The sequence below is a fragment of the Pleuronectes platessa genome, chromosome 23 (assembly GCF_947347685.1).
Source record: "Pleuronectes platessa chromosome 23, fPlePla1.1, whole genome shotgun sequence".
Lineage (NCBI taxonomy): Eukaryota > Metazoa > Chordata > Actinopteri > Pleuronectiformes > Pleuronectidae > Pleuronectes > Pleuronectes platessa.
In genome coordinates, this window is record NC_070648.1 from 15,612,277 (window position 1) to 15,628,385 (window position 16,109).

General features: G+C 39.7%; 2 non-coding genes across 2 annotated transcripts; one reads left to right on the top strand and one right to left on the bottom strand.

Moving 5' to 3' along the window:
- The first annotated feature begins 11,355 nt into the window (after positions 1–11,355).
- Positions 11,356–11,429, top strand: trnat-agu (transfer RNA threonine (anticodon AGU)). Its single transcript has one exon. It is a non-coding gene; the product is annotated as a tRNA-Thr (tRNA).
- A 2,232-nt stretch (positions 11,430–13,661) lies between these two features.
- trnas-uga (transfer RNA serine (anticodon UGA)) lies at positions 13,662–13,743 on the bottom strand. Its single transcript has one exon. It is a non-coding gene; the product is annotated as a tRNA-Ser (tRNA).
- Between the last annotated feature and the right edge of the window lie 2,366 nt (positions 13,744–16,109).

Consider the following 16,109-nt stretch of genomic DNA (forward strand, 5'->3'; position numbering starts at 1 on the left):
GTGGTGGTTCCCCTGTTCAAAAAGGGGGACCAGAGAGTGTGTACCAATTATCGGGGTATCACACTTCTCAGCCTCCCTGGTAAAGTCTACTCCAAGGTGCTGGAAAGGAGGGTTCGGCCGATCGTCGAACCTCAGATTGAAGAGGAACAATGCGGTTTTCGCCCCGGACGTGGAACTACGGACCAGCTCTTCACTCTCGCAAGGACCCTGGAGGGGGCCTGGGAGTATGCCCATCCGGTCCACTTGTGTTTTGTGGATCTGGAGAAGGCGTATGACCGGGTCCCCCGGGAGAAACTGTGGGAGGTGCTGCGGGAGTATGGGGTAAGGGGGTCTATCCTCAGGGCCATCCAATCTCTGTACTCCCAAAGCGAGAGCTGTGTTCGGGTCCTCGGCAGCCAGTCAGTTTCGTTCTCAGTGGGTGCTGGTCTCCGCCAGGGCTGCGCCTTGTCACCAATCCTGTTTGTGATATACATGGACAGGATATCGAGGCATAGTCGTGGTGGGGAGGGGTTGCAGTTCGGTGGTCTGAGGATCTCGTCACTGCTTTTTGCGGATGATGTGGTCCTCATTGGATCATCGGCTTGTGACCTTCAGCACTCACTGGATCGGCTGGCGGCCGAGTGTGAAGCGGCTGGGATGAGGATCAGCACCGCTAAATCTGAGGCCATGACTCTTAGCAGGAAACCGATGGATTGCTTACTCCGGGTAGGAAATGAGTCCTTAGCCCAAGTGAAGGAGTTCAAGTACCTCGGGGTCTTGTTCGCGAGTGAGGGTACTATGGAGCGTGAGATTGGCCGGAGAATCGGAGCAGCGGGGGCGGTATTGCGTTCGCTTTACCGCACCGTTGTAACGAAAAGAGAGCTGAGCCGCAAGGCAAAGCTCTCGATCTACCGGTCGATCTTCGTTCCTATCCTCACCTATGGTCATGAGGGCTGGGTGATGACCGAAAGGACGAGATCGCGGGTACAAGCGGCCGAGATGAGTTTTCTCAGAAGGGTGGCTGGCATCTCCCTTAGGGATAGGGTGAGAAGCTCAGTCATCCGTGAGGGACTCGGATTAGAGCCGCTGCTCCTTTACTTAGAAAGGAGTCAGCTGAGGTGGTTCGGGCATCTGGTAAGGATGCCCACTGGGCGCCTCCCTTGGGAGGTGTTTCAGGCACGTCCAGTGGGGAGGAGACCTCGGGGAAGACCCAGGACTAGGTGGAGAGATTATATCTCAACACTGGCCTGGGAACGCCTCGGGATCCCCCCGTCAGAGCTGGTCAATGTGGCCCGGGAAAGGGAAGTCTGGGGCCCCCTGCTTGAGCTGCTCCCCCCGCGACCCGACCCCGGATAAGCGGATGACGATGAGATGAGATGAGATGAGATAAAGAATGTGTTGTAATTAATAAAGTTTTTATTTATTTCACTCCAGATATTTAATTCCAAATAAAGGGAGCTCATCTCACGTGAATAGATTTTTTGGTATATAATACGAATGAATCCTTTCCCAGTATGTGGCATAATGTGTAAGTAAATAAACATGAAACATTGCTTTATTGCTTTATTTACAACCCAGGTTACCATTGAGATGACAAGTGTTAGGATTGGTCTGCTCTGATGTCTGCAACAGTACTGTTAAGCACTTTGAGTGGTCATCAAGACTAAAAAAGTGCTTTATAAATACAGACCATTTACCATTTACCATGTCATTGTCTTCAGTGTTTCAGTGTTCTTTATGTCAATTGTGTCCGAGAAACCTTTATTGGCCCATTTACACTGTCATATACTTTGTACTTTCTGCAACTCCAATGCTTTAGCTCTGTTTTACTAGCTATGTTTTAGTGTTGTTGCACTCAAATTGCCTTGTTAAATTATACATACAGTTACTGTCACGCTTGAGAACCTTCAGATGTCAAAACTTACTCAGATATGTGAGAGCATGAACTAACATATTAAAGCAACTTTTTGTTTCGCCAACATGTTTTTCCTGAGCATTACGTAACTGATTGTTATGACTGACAACAAGTGTTTGCTGTTAAATTTCCCCAAATATACACATGTATCTTACCCTCACAATCTCTGAGGATTTGGCACATTCCATATCCATCTGTGAATGGAAATTCAGTTTCTACTACCCACTGATTTCTCTGAGTGGGTTACAGAAACAGGGGACTCATCTGTTGCCAAGACACCGCACACATCATCACACACAGAAGCTTTCCTAGTTTTGGCTGCATGCTTTATCAAAAGCTTTATCATCACAGAATACGTATGGTCTTCAGTGGCCACTTCTATACTCTGAACTATGGTGTCAGCTGTTTGGCTGGTTCTTCCATCCTGATAGGAACTGCGTGGCAATGGCAGTGAACAGAAACTGCTGGTGTTATGGCGAGTTAACATGGAATGATGAGAGAGATGAGAGATAATTTATAATGACCAAAATGCAAACCTCATGTCTGTGCGAAAAAAGGAACAAACTCTTGATTTCACATGTCCATTCACAGTCCAGGCTTGTGATACACTAGGATTTAAGGTCATCTTAATACATTGAAAAATAATTAGTCATGTAAATCCCATGTTTCAAATTGCTCCAGTTTACCTTAATACCACTTTCAAATAAAGCTTTGTAAAATAAGCGTTTCATACATTTACATATGGCTTTCTACATGTAAAATTTATCAATCAGTTATAAACCATTACCGTGAATTGTTGGTTTCCCAGGTTGAGAAACATTTCTCTGGCTCACCTTGCATCTTGGTCAGGTGCTTATGAATGTGGCTAACAGACACTCACCACAGTCCAAATGCCAAACAATACACCATCTCCTCTGCGAGTGTTTGCTCACTGTCCACAACAGTTCACTTGGGGAAACCAGCAAGGTGCCTCACTGCTTCAGTCCTTTAGACATCAGTGTTTGACATTAAGGTCTATATAAGAGGTGTGCATGTGTGGTACGGAGCCTTAAAACAGTGGTAAATAGGATTATTCTTAAGATGGTTCTAATTATATACTGTGACTTTGTAGGACTTCCCTTTTTGGTTTGTTGCAGTGACACAGTATGTTCGGCTGCTGCTCTATTCACTGGCCTCGGCCCACTTTGGTTCGGTCTTGGTCTGTTGCACTTTTTGTCTTCTCATATTCTAAAGTAGGTTGTAACTTTTCTTACTTTGGCGTTAACTCAGTTCACTTTTAAAAATATACTGTTTAGTGATATTGTAAAAACAATAGATATTTGACTTGTAAATAGTTACTTAATCATGTGTAGTGTTTCCCCCATCATCTAACAAAAGTATTCTTGGAGGTTTCTTCTTATTTAAAAGTATTTTAGCTCTCCGCGTTGTATTTGATAATTGATTCTCCCGGTTTCCCTCTAGTATATTGTAATATCTCCACCTTCCTACATTAGGTGCCTTGTGATAATATGTTGTATGTTGTGATCAGTTCAATTGACGATTGCATTTTTTGGCAAAAAACGTTATTGATTTGATTTCTGTATCTTGCGTTTTTATTATGGATGAAACGTATAAAGGCAATTATTTTTTGAAATTGTAATGAATAAAGCTGTGGGGGAAATCTTTCCACACTCCGGGTTGTCGAAATTTACTCAACAGAATGAATAATGCTTCGCGGCACGCAGATCCGTCTGGATCATACAATTATTCAATTCTTTATCAAGAACGAGTCTGTTCCTTTGTCAAATTCTTCTCGTGTGAGATAATACATTAACAGTCAAAGGAGCAACATCAGACCCCCCACCTCCTTTTGTCTTTATAGAGCAACATTATTCATGGTGACGGGTGATGATGCGCCTGTGGAAATATTCCTCGTTTGATGATAGCTGAACTGCCGTAAATATAATGTTGGCATGAATCCTTTCATCAATTCTTCAAGCAGCACATGATTTCTGCACCAGATTTTTTTTAATTTGAGATGAGAAATAACCATCATCTACTGTACAGGGTCCAGATGCTACCAGACTTTTTCCTTAAGTAAAAAGTGTTGAATGTAGTTTTAATGATTATGTAGTACATAATTATTTCATTGTTATCAATACAATGGTTGTGAGATTTTTTAATCGGGACCGAAAAGATGAATTTACATCCTCAAATACACTAAATGTAGTTTGAACCCATTACTGAAGCAAATAGTAGTAACATTTAGTAACACTTTTCATGAAAAAGCTTGGAGAGACTACCGCAAATTTGCAAGATACTAGTGAGCTTGGCAGTTACATAACTGGTCTACTTTATCCAGCAACATAAGATAGTCTAGCTCACTTGGCTGTTAACTGTTATGGAAGTTTTCTGGAAGCTGGTGAAAGGATAGGTCAGGCAGCTGATGTCTTATGCAGACGAATTTAATGTAGACTTGATGCATCAAGGAGACCAGAAGGTGGAACAATATATAAACGTCAACAGAGTAACATGAGCAATTGTCACCCCCAAGTCAGAAGATGTCTCCCACAGCATCCCCATATATCTTCCTCTACCTGCGTAACCCATTCCAACAGCCCATCCATGAATGGTTAGAATTGTTGTCACTCTCTTTGTCACATGAAGGTGTTCACATCCTATTGGATAGTCTAAAACATGCATTCCTAAATCACATTGTGTCTTTACGTCTTGCCACTGGTGAAATACACAAAAGAGTTGAAGTCGGTGTGACTTGAAGTTGGTGTCTCTCTGTCTGGAGCATCTGAGTTAGATATGAAAGTCCCTCAACATAGACACTAGAATGTACTGTTGTTTGGCCCTTTATCTATAACCTGACCTTGGGTACTGCTTAGAGAGAATGGAGTATCTATGGGATTTAGACAGGCACCATTCTCCTCTACAGAGATAATATATACTATATATAATACATAGTGGCATATACAGTAATGTTTGAGGATGGTCAAAAATTCCTCAACACAAACTTGACTCTGAACAGTTTCTCAGTAGAAGGGATGTATTTGAATCCCTAACTCCTCCAATGACAGACTGCAGATCACTTTCTGTACTGGATACTATAGCAGAGAAGGATTATATTAAACTGGATAATGGGATACCCACCCTTATCAAGACATCAGGGGGTAATGGCCACCGTGTGGATATGGTGAATTCCATTGAATCTGACAAAAATTTTCCAACACTGTTCAAGATAAATAAGATAACCGTTTCTCGTCTCTGCTGGGGAGTCGGAAAGTGTGACTGTTTTTGGCCCTTGATTCACTTCCTGTTTTCGATCCTAAAAGGCATCTGCTGTTGTCTGATAGGACATGATATTGCAAGACCCTGTTTGCAGTTTTCATTTATAAGAAATGTAATATGTGTCATAGTAAGGGGTACCTCCTGTGTTTTCCTGTGTTCTCCCTGTATCCCCTCCTCCCCAGTGTGTTATACTGTATGTGTGTGTGTGTGTGTGTGTGTGTGTGTGTGTGTGTGTGTGTGAGTGTGTATGTGTGAGCATTAACCCAGCAATACAAAAACCCTCCTGCCATTCTTCGCCAGATTGTTTCACCAGTTAAGTTGGTATAAACTCTCTCAGCTGCTTTGTGGAAAATGCAAGTTTCTCTATAGATTTTTTTTTCATGCAAACGTCTAGTGCTCACAACTCCCTATATAGTGACTTCCATATTGAGAACTATATAGTGAGCTATAGTGAGAAAAGAAAAAAAGAAAACAAGAGAAAAACTTTTCAGGCGCTACTCTGCGCATTTTCTCTGTGCCGGTAATGACTTAATTGTAGACGGATTAAAGCATACAACAACAACAACATCGTTTTGTGGTAAATTCCACAATTAATTATATATTAATATTTTTTACTTTGTTTTAATACTTTAATATAAAAAAACATTTTGAATGATAATCTTTAAATGTAGAAATAACTTGTTGATGGGCTGATCTACCCATAGTTACATTTATGTTCATTATGTATTATGGGAAACAATGAGTGCAATTTAAAGGGTATAAAAAACTTCACTAAACATTCAGACACCACTACAAAATGGTGATCACACTATATAATGCAATATGCAGTGATTAGTGAGTGGTTTTGGCTGTGCCCAGGACTTCTTTGAAGGTGTCGCTTGCATAACCACCACCTGCCTATCCCCACTACAGTCAGCTTCCAGGAATCTCCACCCTCCCTCTGCCCGTCTGCCTGCCTGCCCCCTGCCTCAACTATGTTTACAAAAAAAACATATTAGTGTTTTCTGATCCCATAATAGCTCAAGAAGTGCTCCCCAAACTGTAATTAAATTATTATTTCAAGAAGGATAGAGAAACTACTACCAATAATAATAATAATAATTATTAATATATTTGTTTTGATCATTATTAGATTTATATTCTTGTGTTCAGACCAACTGTGAAGTTGAGCTGCCGCACTGTTTTGGAGCCACTGCTTTAGATAACATAGCTATTCCTAATGAAAGAGCCACATTTAAAGCATATAATAGAAAACTCTAAATTAACTGTTACATAATCTTTCATGCCATTGGGCAAATCCTTGCTGGAAAAGTTCAGTGTGTTTGAAGTAGGAGTTAAAGCGGATGGCCTGTGGTGACCTGTATGTGGTTAGGGTGAGTAAGCTGGTGAGGCCTGGTGAGCCAGACTGAATATACAGACATGAATACACTTGAATTAATCAAAACCATTGACTTACATGGTTACATAACCTGACAAGTTCTAGTGAGCCACCATAAATGAAAATACACAAACATAGAGTCTCGAGTGCAGTAAATACATACCTTCTCTTTAAACAGAGCAGGTTCTTTGCCAAACTCTAGCCTGGATCCGCCCAGTGTTTCCTTGGTAGTTCTGGTGTGTTCATCAAACAGCAACACCTGAGAGAAGTGTAAAGGCCCTGAGAAATGGAATGACCTTAAAATAAGTTGCATATATTTCATTGATATTATTGTTCCTTTTCTCTCTATCTTTAAAAAAGCACAATGATTTCCAGCTGCCTTGTTCTGATATTCTTTAGATGATCTGCCATACAAACGCGTTGAAGGAAGTTTTATTTCTGAGTTTGTAAGTTTAATTCTATCAAGTATTCAAGGAACATGACAATATCAAGGTCCAGGTTCCACCTCATTGTTGTACATTTAAATTTAAATTAAGCTGAGAATTTTTTTTTCAAACAGCAGTTTTCCAGGTTAAGAACCAACCCTGAAGCTCAACCTGCAGAGACCCCAACATTCCCCTCAGCCTGAGCTGTACCTTTGTAAGCTGATCATTTGTAAAAACTAACATCAAAGGCTATTACGAGCATCAAGCATGATATATTGTTAGCAAGTAAGCATTTTTCAATTTTGCACATATCTGAAAATGTGTCCAGTAGCATTGCTCTAGACTCTTGAGCTTTGATCATACTTCAGTGCTGACATCGACAGCTGCAGCAAACAAGTTTATTTATATAGATATATCCCAATTGGGTCGGCATTTATCAGATACAGTTCACCCATGCGCATCAGAAAACAAAATGGGGCTAGTATGAAGTACTAGTAATATAGTTCATATTTGTTATGAGATCTGCACTAACTCACTTGTCATGAAACAAGTCAAAGTGTGTATGTCAGTGGAATCAGCAGTGTATGTGTGTGTATGTGTTTGTGTGTGTGTGTGTGTGTGTGAGTGTAAATTATGTGAGTGCATGATTACGAATTACAACATATTACAAAGAAATTGACCTAATGCAAACTAAACTACTTTTTCCTTACATCAATGCTTAGTAATGTATTTTCACATCATTTGCACTTCGCCTTTTCCCCCCCTTGTCCTTACGCCACCCCTTCTTCCTGTACCTGCAGCTGAGAGTGACTCACTGTCTCTTTTGACCACTTCAGCACCGCCCATGAGGGCCTGAGTCAGTGTTTGTAAGTGTGTATAGTCTTCAACCCTCAACTCTACAAACCTTGATAACAATCGGCTGATGTCCATCTGTTTCTTGTTAGAGACACAAATCTGTGTTTAGAACACGACAAAACAAATAGATTCAAGATGGCAGTGTGGAGTCTGGTGCCCTTTGACCCAGTGGGTTGAAACCATACCAACCACACATACTTAATGACAACATTTTGAGGCCTAGATCACATAGGGAGATTTAATGGTTAGCCAGATCATTTTGGGCTTTAAAAGACAGTTTTAACCAGAATGTGTCACTATGGTAACCAGAGAGTAGTATATAAAATAAACATGTTTAAAGAGAGTAAGACTCTTCCAGTCAAGTCTGTGCAGCATTACTCCAAAAATGACAGCAATATAATAATAAGAAATTCTCCTATCGTGTAATGTTATCATATCTACTTCTTTTGGTGTGATTTAAACACTGAGTCCCTTTAGCAAGTAAAGTAGCTGCAATGCTCAAGGCTTATAATAATAAAATGAAAAGTTGGGAACTTCAGTCTGAAGATTGTGCCGGTTGCTTTACAGACTTCTAAATAGCTAAAAAAATTACATCAGTTCAGTGAATCATTCAAACGTATATACAAGTCACACAGTAGTACAATACAGTAATAAAGCAAATACTGCTCATTTTGTGAAAACATCCGACTCACTAATGAGAAGGAATAATTCTGAAGTAAAGGCTCCCCAGCATTACCACAGGTCAAGCAAACAAGCAAGATTGGAACAGGCACTACACGCTTGTCATTTGTTGAATGTTACTTTCTGCCGGTCCAGTGCTGCATGCAGTCAACTTGTAATCACAAACTATGGAAAACTCGATTTAATAGAGCCAGATAGTGATAGCACCGGTGTCCGTTTTTCTGAAACCAAATAACCCCTCACTAAATTTAACTAACTTGATTATACTCACAGAATAGGCCTGAACTTTAACATTCATTGATATAATGCATACCCCAACCACCTAACCTCGACCATCTAAACTAAATGCCTAATCCCAACATTAACCTACCTTACCTCTGACTGGAGTCCTACAACAAAGTCGTAACCCTTAAACTGACCTTAGAAGGTGTATCAGAAAGTGAGGGCCTCAGTTCCCTAAAATGTCCTAACTATGTAAGGAAAAGTCAAACTGGTACTCACAAAAATAGAAGTACCAGGCTTTGCATTAACAGATTAGCCACTCAGGGACAACATTTGTCTCCTTTTACTTAGTAAAACGTGGGATTAAACTAACACTACGGTGTCTATTTTTCACGAGTTTGATTGTTTTATGTATGGGTCATTGTAAAACACATGTAGTCATTCAGGATAGCGGAGTTGGAGCTTGCTCATTTGATTGTGTTGGTTTTAAATTTATGAGCGGATTAAAAAATAAAATAACGTGGAATTATTTGAGATGTATTAAAGTAAAAGGTCAAGCTTGTGTTGAGCATTTCTTTGTCAAGTTCCTGACAGTTCCTGTCTTTATATATGAGGCCACAACACACAATGATTAATTCCTCACAGTACTATGACAAACATGCCCCTTCTACCTCCATCAGGTTTCCACTGCTGCATTTCCCATCATCCCCCGTAAACTGGAGGAGCTTCTGTTCTCCAGGGCTCTCAGTACAAGTCAAGGCTTGACCCTGAGCACATTCTTCCATCCGCTTCACAGTTGGACTTCAAGAAAACTGCACGCCTCTTGTAAAGTGAGAGTTACAACATTAACAGAAAGAGAAACAGGGGATTATTTGTAATAAATGGTGCAGAGTTCCTGTTTAATTATCCTTCTGGTTATAGAGTATGTGTTAACACAGCCCAGCCCATACCAAACCTTATTCAACTGCACAGGGTGTTGTGGAAAAAGTGAGTGGACTGACTGTTAGAAAGGTCCTTTATTTTAAAAGTATTAGTCATTTTCCCCATGCAGCACTTTTGGTGAGGAGCACCCCTGCGTGACACACATGCTTCAGACTTTCTTACCATTCCCTCCTCCTATGAGCAGCACACTGAAAAGAAGATGGAAAACGTATGTGAAGAAGCAGAAATCTGTCCCTGCTATGATCCTGCGATTGCAAAAAAAATTACCCTGAACATATACAATATGTAAGAGATAGTCTTGCTAAGATAGAGAATGCTAGAGAATATTATAACTTTCATAGTCTGAGTGAAGAGATTTTCAAACTCTTAGGGCTACTTGGACTGGTGTTGATCAAACCATCAACTGAATCATCCTCTCACCTTTACAGCAGGGGGATCAATCCCTGCCGAATGGACTATGTAACAGAGTGGGGAGAAAGTTTTCTTTTCACAGATAACTTAGGCTGCATATACAGTAGATGATGCTCTGTATAGTAGCACATTAAAGTGCTCTATATCTGTGTTTGTCCTTTACTTTCTTTATAACTACATGTTATGTGGCTGTACATTGCACAATTAAGTCACAACAAGACTGGACTGGAAGTAGTGAAGAGATTTTAATGTATGTTTAAAGTTTATAGCTTGGTGTGAATCGGAGTCATATTGTTTTAACGTAAGGCTGTCCTTTTTTTACATCACTTGTAAGAGGACTGTTGGCGTCAATATGCTTCTGTGAGAGGCTGTGGACAGGATTTGAACCAGTTCTGTCTAATTATGCTTATATGACAGCTCTGTGTTCGTAATGCCCAAAAGTCAGTAGCCTTGATCAAAATATTTCCACTACAAATGTATGGTGCTGGTCATGACTCTGTTTCATGCCGGTGTAGACTCTGAGAGTATTAATAGAAAATGAACGTAGTGTTCATTCCAAACAGAGAGTGTTCCATTAATAGAGACCGTATGTGGTTGGAATGCAGGAAGCTGTGGCCTGGTGTTTTGGATGATTCGTAACAGGAAGTAACTCATGGAGATTGAAAGTTACACACTGGAGAAAACAGGTCATAGTGTGTGTGTGTGTGTGTGTGTGTGTGTGTGTGTGTGTGTGTGTGTGTGTGTGTGTGTGTGTGTGTGTGTGTGTCTGTGACACAAAGCATCATGTGTGACTAAATGAGCGCCTCATCTACAGACTGAATTTCTCTTTGCATTCTGCAATAAAATGGTTTTAAATAATTTTATGTAGTACACAAGTACAGCAGCTGATTCCACAGTGGACCATAGTCCATTACATTACATTACATTACATTACAAGACATTACAATACATTACATTTAGCTGACCCTTTTATCCAAAGTGACTTACTATAAGTGCATCAGGCCGAGGGTACAAACCCAGAACAAAAATCAAGAATTTCTTCCAAAAATAAAGAAAAACTACAGAGTGCTGTAAGTAAGTGCAATTTACGTGCTACTAAATTGTTTTTTTTCTCTGGGCTAATTCAAAATGAATGGTGGGCTGCAGTTGGCCCGCGGGCCGTAGTTTGGACACCCCTGAGTGTACACAAATACAATTATTATCATGATCACAGGTGTATAGGCATATCCACAAATGAATATAGTCCCAAAATTTTCTGTCCAGTGCCACACGGTGCCGTGGCTTAGTTGGTTAAAGCGCCTGTCTAGTAAACAGGAGATCCTGGGTTCAAATCCCAGCGGTGCCTTTTCTCTGACTTTATCACACAATGTAGGTTTTACGTTTTTAACCTGGCACTTGTTCTTGTTCTTCTTTTCTTCTTCTTCGCTCAGAAAGGTCTTACATTTTTATCCACATTTATTTATTTATTTCCTTGTTTTTTTCCACATTTATTTATTTCCACATTTATTTATTGCTGTATTTCTGTGTCCATATGTGAATGAGGTAGGAGGTCCCAACCTCAACCTGGAATAGGGTTTGTCAACTGAGCGATCCAGACAGATACAATCAATACCTAGCGATTCTTCTAAAGAGACGTGACGCTTACAGTCAGGACATATCGCGGGCCTGGGCAAAAAAAAATTTAAAAAATTAATGCAGCGGAGTGCCTTCTATTCAAACTCCTTAATAATGCCGTGTTGGTTGTCATAGATTCCGTGTGTGAGTATTCTCAGCTAAAGCTACATCATTTTAGTCTTTTTTTAACTTCTTCTCAGTAGTTGGAAATTTTTATTTCATGTTTGAGCATGAAGCATCGTTGAGTCTGTTAAAAAAGGCTGAAGTTACTGAATTGTTATGTATATTGTTTAACCTTATGTCCTTGAGATGCACTTTTTTGGTTTTTAATTAAAATGCAGCTTATTGAGTGTAAAAGGGAATATTTCCTTCTCTAGCTTCGCCACCTGCTGGTCGTTTTGGTTTATCATTAAACTTGTTTTTTTGTGTTGGCATACTTGGATATTCAGTACTATCTCAGGTTCAAACTGCACCATCTTTTCATGAACGTGAACTAGTTCATTTTCATCTGCATGAACTGAACTTTGAACTAGTTTATTCTAAGTTTGAACTGACACATGAGTCAGCATTGAAAGGCAGAAGAAGTAGAACTGGATCAACGCACTCCTCTGACCAATACAGCATAAGACTGAGGTTAGGACCGCCTTTCTCATTAGCATACGGACACAGAAAAACATAAATAAATAAATGTTCTAATAAATAAATGTGGAAATTAATTTAAGACATTTATTTCTGTGTTTCTGTATTTATTTCCTTATTTATTTCTGTGTTTATTTATTTATACTTAAGTCATGTGCCTATGGAGGACCATACATGACTTAAGTAAAAATAAATAAATGTATAAATAAATACAAAAATAAATAAATAAATAAAAAAGGAATTAAATTAATTAATACAGAAATAAATAAATAAATATGTTAATACGAAAATAAATGTCAAAATAAATGTCTTAAATATATTTGCACATTTATTTATTCCCTGATACATTTCCTTTTCATTTGCAGTGTCCTTATGCTAATGAGAAAGGCGGGCCTAACCTCAGTCTCGAGCAGGATTGGTCAACTGAGCTACATACACACAGCCCCTGCGCTCAGTCACACACTCGCTCAGAGACACGGGCAGTGACTGAGACTTGAGCTTTTCACCGTGAAACAGCCGGTTAGTGACTTTGTAGAACAGTGGAAACACAGAGCTTCTTTGGTCACATCTGCTCAGAGATCAGCAGCTTCATGATCAGAGCAGAAGCTGCAGGTGGTTTGTACCGAGCTGGAGTTTCTGTTTCCTCCTTCTCCTCTCGGCTCGCTCCTTGTGCTCAGTAGAACACGTGACGCTCACAGTCAGGACTACCGACACCTAAATCATCCCAATAAAAAATAACCTTAACTAACCCTCTGAACTTGAACTAGTTCATTTTAAGTGTGAACTGGCTCAACGCTGCAAACAGCTACTGGACACCAGTCAGCATTGAGAGGCAGACGTAGGGCTGGATCATTACACTCTTGTGACCAATCCTGCATGAGACTGCGGTTAGGCCCGCCTTTCTCATTAGCATAAGGACACTGCAAATGAAAAGGAAATGTATCAGGGAATAAATAAATGTGCAAATATATTTAAGACATTTATTTTGACATTTATTTTGGTATTAACATATTTTTTTTGTTTTTTCTGTATTAATTAATTTATTTCCTTTTTTATTTATTTATTTCTGTATTTATTTATACATTTTTTTTTTTTTTTTTTTTTTACTTAAGTCATGTATGGTCCTCCATATGTGCCGTCCTTCATTTTCTTCTTCTTTACTCAGCAACCACCTTTATTGACACGTACAAAGCATAAATGTGACTTTTATCACCATTTGTAACTTGCTCATTAATATACCAGTATTACTGCTTTGATTTAAAGGCGTAATTCATTACATCATGAATACATAATTACGACCAGATAATATCAACCAAAAACAAAACGCTGCGAGCAGGGTTCGAACCTGCGCGGGAAGATCCCATTGGATTTCAAGTCCAACGCCTTAACCACTCGGCCATCGCAGCCCGGTGCCTAATATCCACATCTTAGTCATTTTTAAAAATTGGGAAAGACTCGAATGGTTTATTAACGTTTTGCAAATCATCTACATCCCTGTACATCATTCGTTTTCAGTCCCGAAGCAACACGAATGGCAAACGGTGCCTCGCTTCGCCTGGTTACATATGCAGGTCAACGTTCGGCTAAACAAACGGTCATAACCCCTAAAGGCCACAAGAGGGCAGCAGGCCCCCACTAGACCAGTGATGGATGTACACGAATTTCAGCCACGGGCACACTCTCGATCCCATTTTATTTAATGCACATCTTCACTTGTGCCAGCAATGTAAGGAGAGATCAGACGCCATGGGAGTAAAGCCATGGAAACATGATGAGAAACAGGGAAATAAAAAATAAAAAAATATATATACAGTCTTGTTGTTCTGGGTTTATACCCTCAGGTTTGAATGCATTTATTGTAAGTCACTTTGGATAAAGCGTCAGCTAAAAGAAATGTAATGTAATTATACAGAATTTATTTTTATTTTAAATAGGCCTCATACGAGCTGGGTCAGTTGTATTTTAGAGCTATGTGGCAACTTAAAATGGTTTGAAATTTTGTATTTTGCTATATGTGTACAATCCAAACAATAGGCTGATCAACACCCTCAGCACAGCATTATTTTTTCTTTAGGGTTGGAACGGTTTTCTTCGCCACACAAGCTGCTGGAACCCTATTGCTTTTGTCCTGATTAAAGGGCCAGCCTGAGATTTGGGTCGAGCAGTGTTGTGAAATCTGTCTGTCACAGTGATAACTCAGGCAGCTTTAATCCACTTAGCATCTGGAGGCTGCTGGCAGGAGTCCACAAAGTCCAGGTTCTCAGTACTCCCTGTCGTCCTCATCTATGATGAGGCTGCCGATTGCACAGTCATCAGAGCCAGAAGGGTCTGTTGTGACAGAAGTTTGCCACAGCCGTTTGCTGCAGGGCCCCCTTCAGCAGAGAGATTTGTCTTGCACACAGTCCCGGGTCCTCACATACTGAGGATGGTTGGACAGGTAGTCCAAGATCCTCCATATGTGTGCTGCTCCTCAGCTGCATTATATCCCTCAGTCTGCACTTCCAGAAAGTTTTCTAGAAAGAAACAACACAACAATGTTGAAAAATATTGCATTTTATCGGAGATATATTTGCAGAATCAGTTACTTGTTTTATAAGAAAATAATGGTAGTTATTATCATTATTAGGATTATTTGTATTGTTCTGATTGAGGAGATGATAGATTTGTGACTCCTACCTCAGCTGTGCACCTCTCAGTTAGTAGGTGTGTGTTTTCACACTGTGTCAGCTGAGGTGCTGCGCCTGCCCCTCTCAATCAATCAAATTGTATTCGAATAGCCCCTATTCACAAATCCAAATTTGTCTCATAGGGCTTTAACAAGATGTGACATTCTCTATCCTTAACCCTCCACAAGAGTCAGGAAAAACTCCTAAAAAAACTCTTTCTCTCTTAACTCCATTTCACTGTACATATTCGTTCACTGTATATATTATTGTTTTATTCCACTTAAATGTTTCTATATTTTTTAAATATTTCCTTACTTTTATTAGTATTACATGTAACTTATCGCTTTACTGATGTAAATTGTTTACTGCCCTTGCTGCAGTAAAGTTGCACATTTCCCCATTGTGGGAACCATAAAGGATTATTTTATTTTATTTTATGCCGTCATTTTGCGTTAAAGGACCAGTGTGTATGATTTATATGAAACGGATCTTCTGCCAGAAATTGAATATAAAATATGTTTCCACCAGTGTATTTATTCTAAATTGTAAGAACTGTTGTTTTCTTTACCCTAGAATGGGCCCTTAATATTCAAATACTTCACATCAGTAGCAGGTCCTCTCTATGGCGGCTGTTGTTTTACAGTAGTCCAAACTGGACAAACCCCTTTTTAACATGTTCTCTTTCATGTTTGTAAGGAGAGGGTAAAGTGGTATTCAGCTGTAAGATGCAACTTTACCACTAGATGTCACTAAATTCTACACACTGAACCTTTATAACTGAAACAAGAAACTAATGTTTTTTCGTTTTAAACAAAAAATTGGGGGTGGGGGGTGGAAACATGCACAACCAGATAAATACTAACTTCCTGGGCTCCCAGGGCTTTTTTATGAAATTACATTTCATAGCATTTAGGACACAAACCCAGAACAGCAAGAATCATGTTAGAACATTAGCTTTAAAAAGGCCAGACAACAAAGTGCTAGATGTAGGTGCTACTTATAAGTGCAGCTTTGACTTTTGATTATTAGACCATCATCTTCTTAGCCAAGGTGTACTCTTTAGTCTGCGGCAGAAGATGTTTAGACTTTCTGCTGAACCGAGGAGC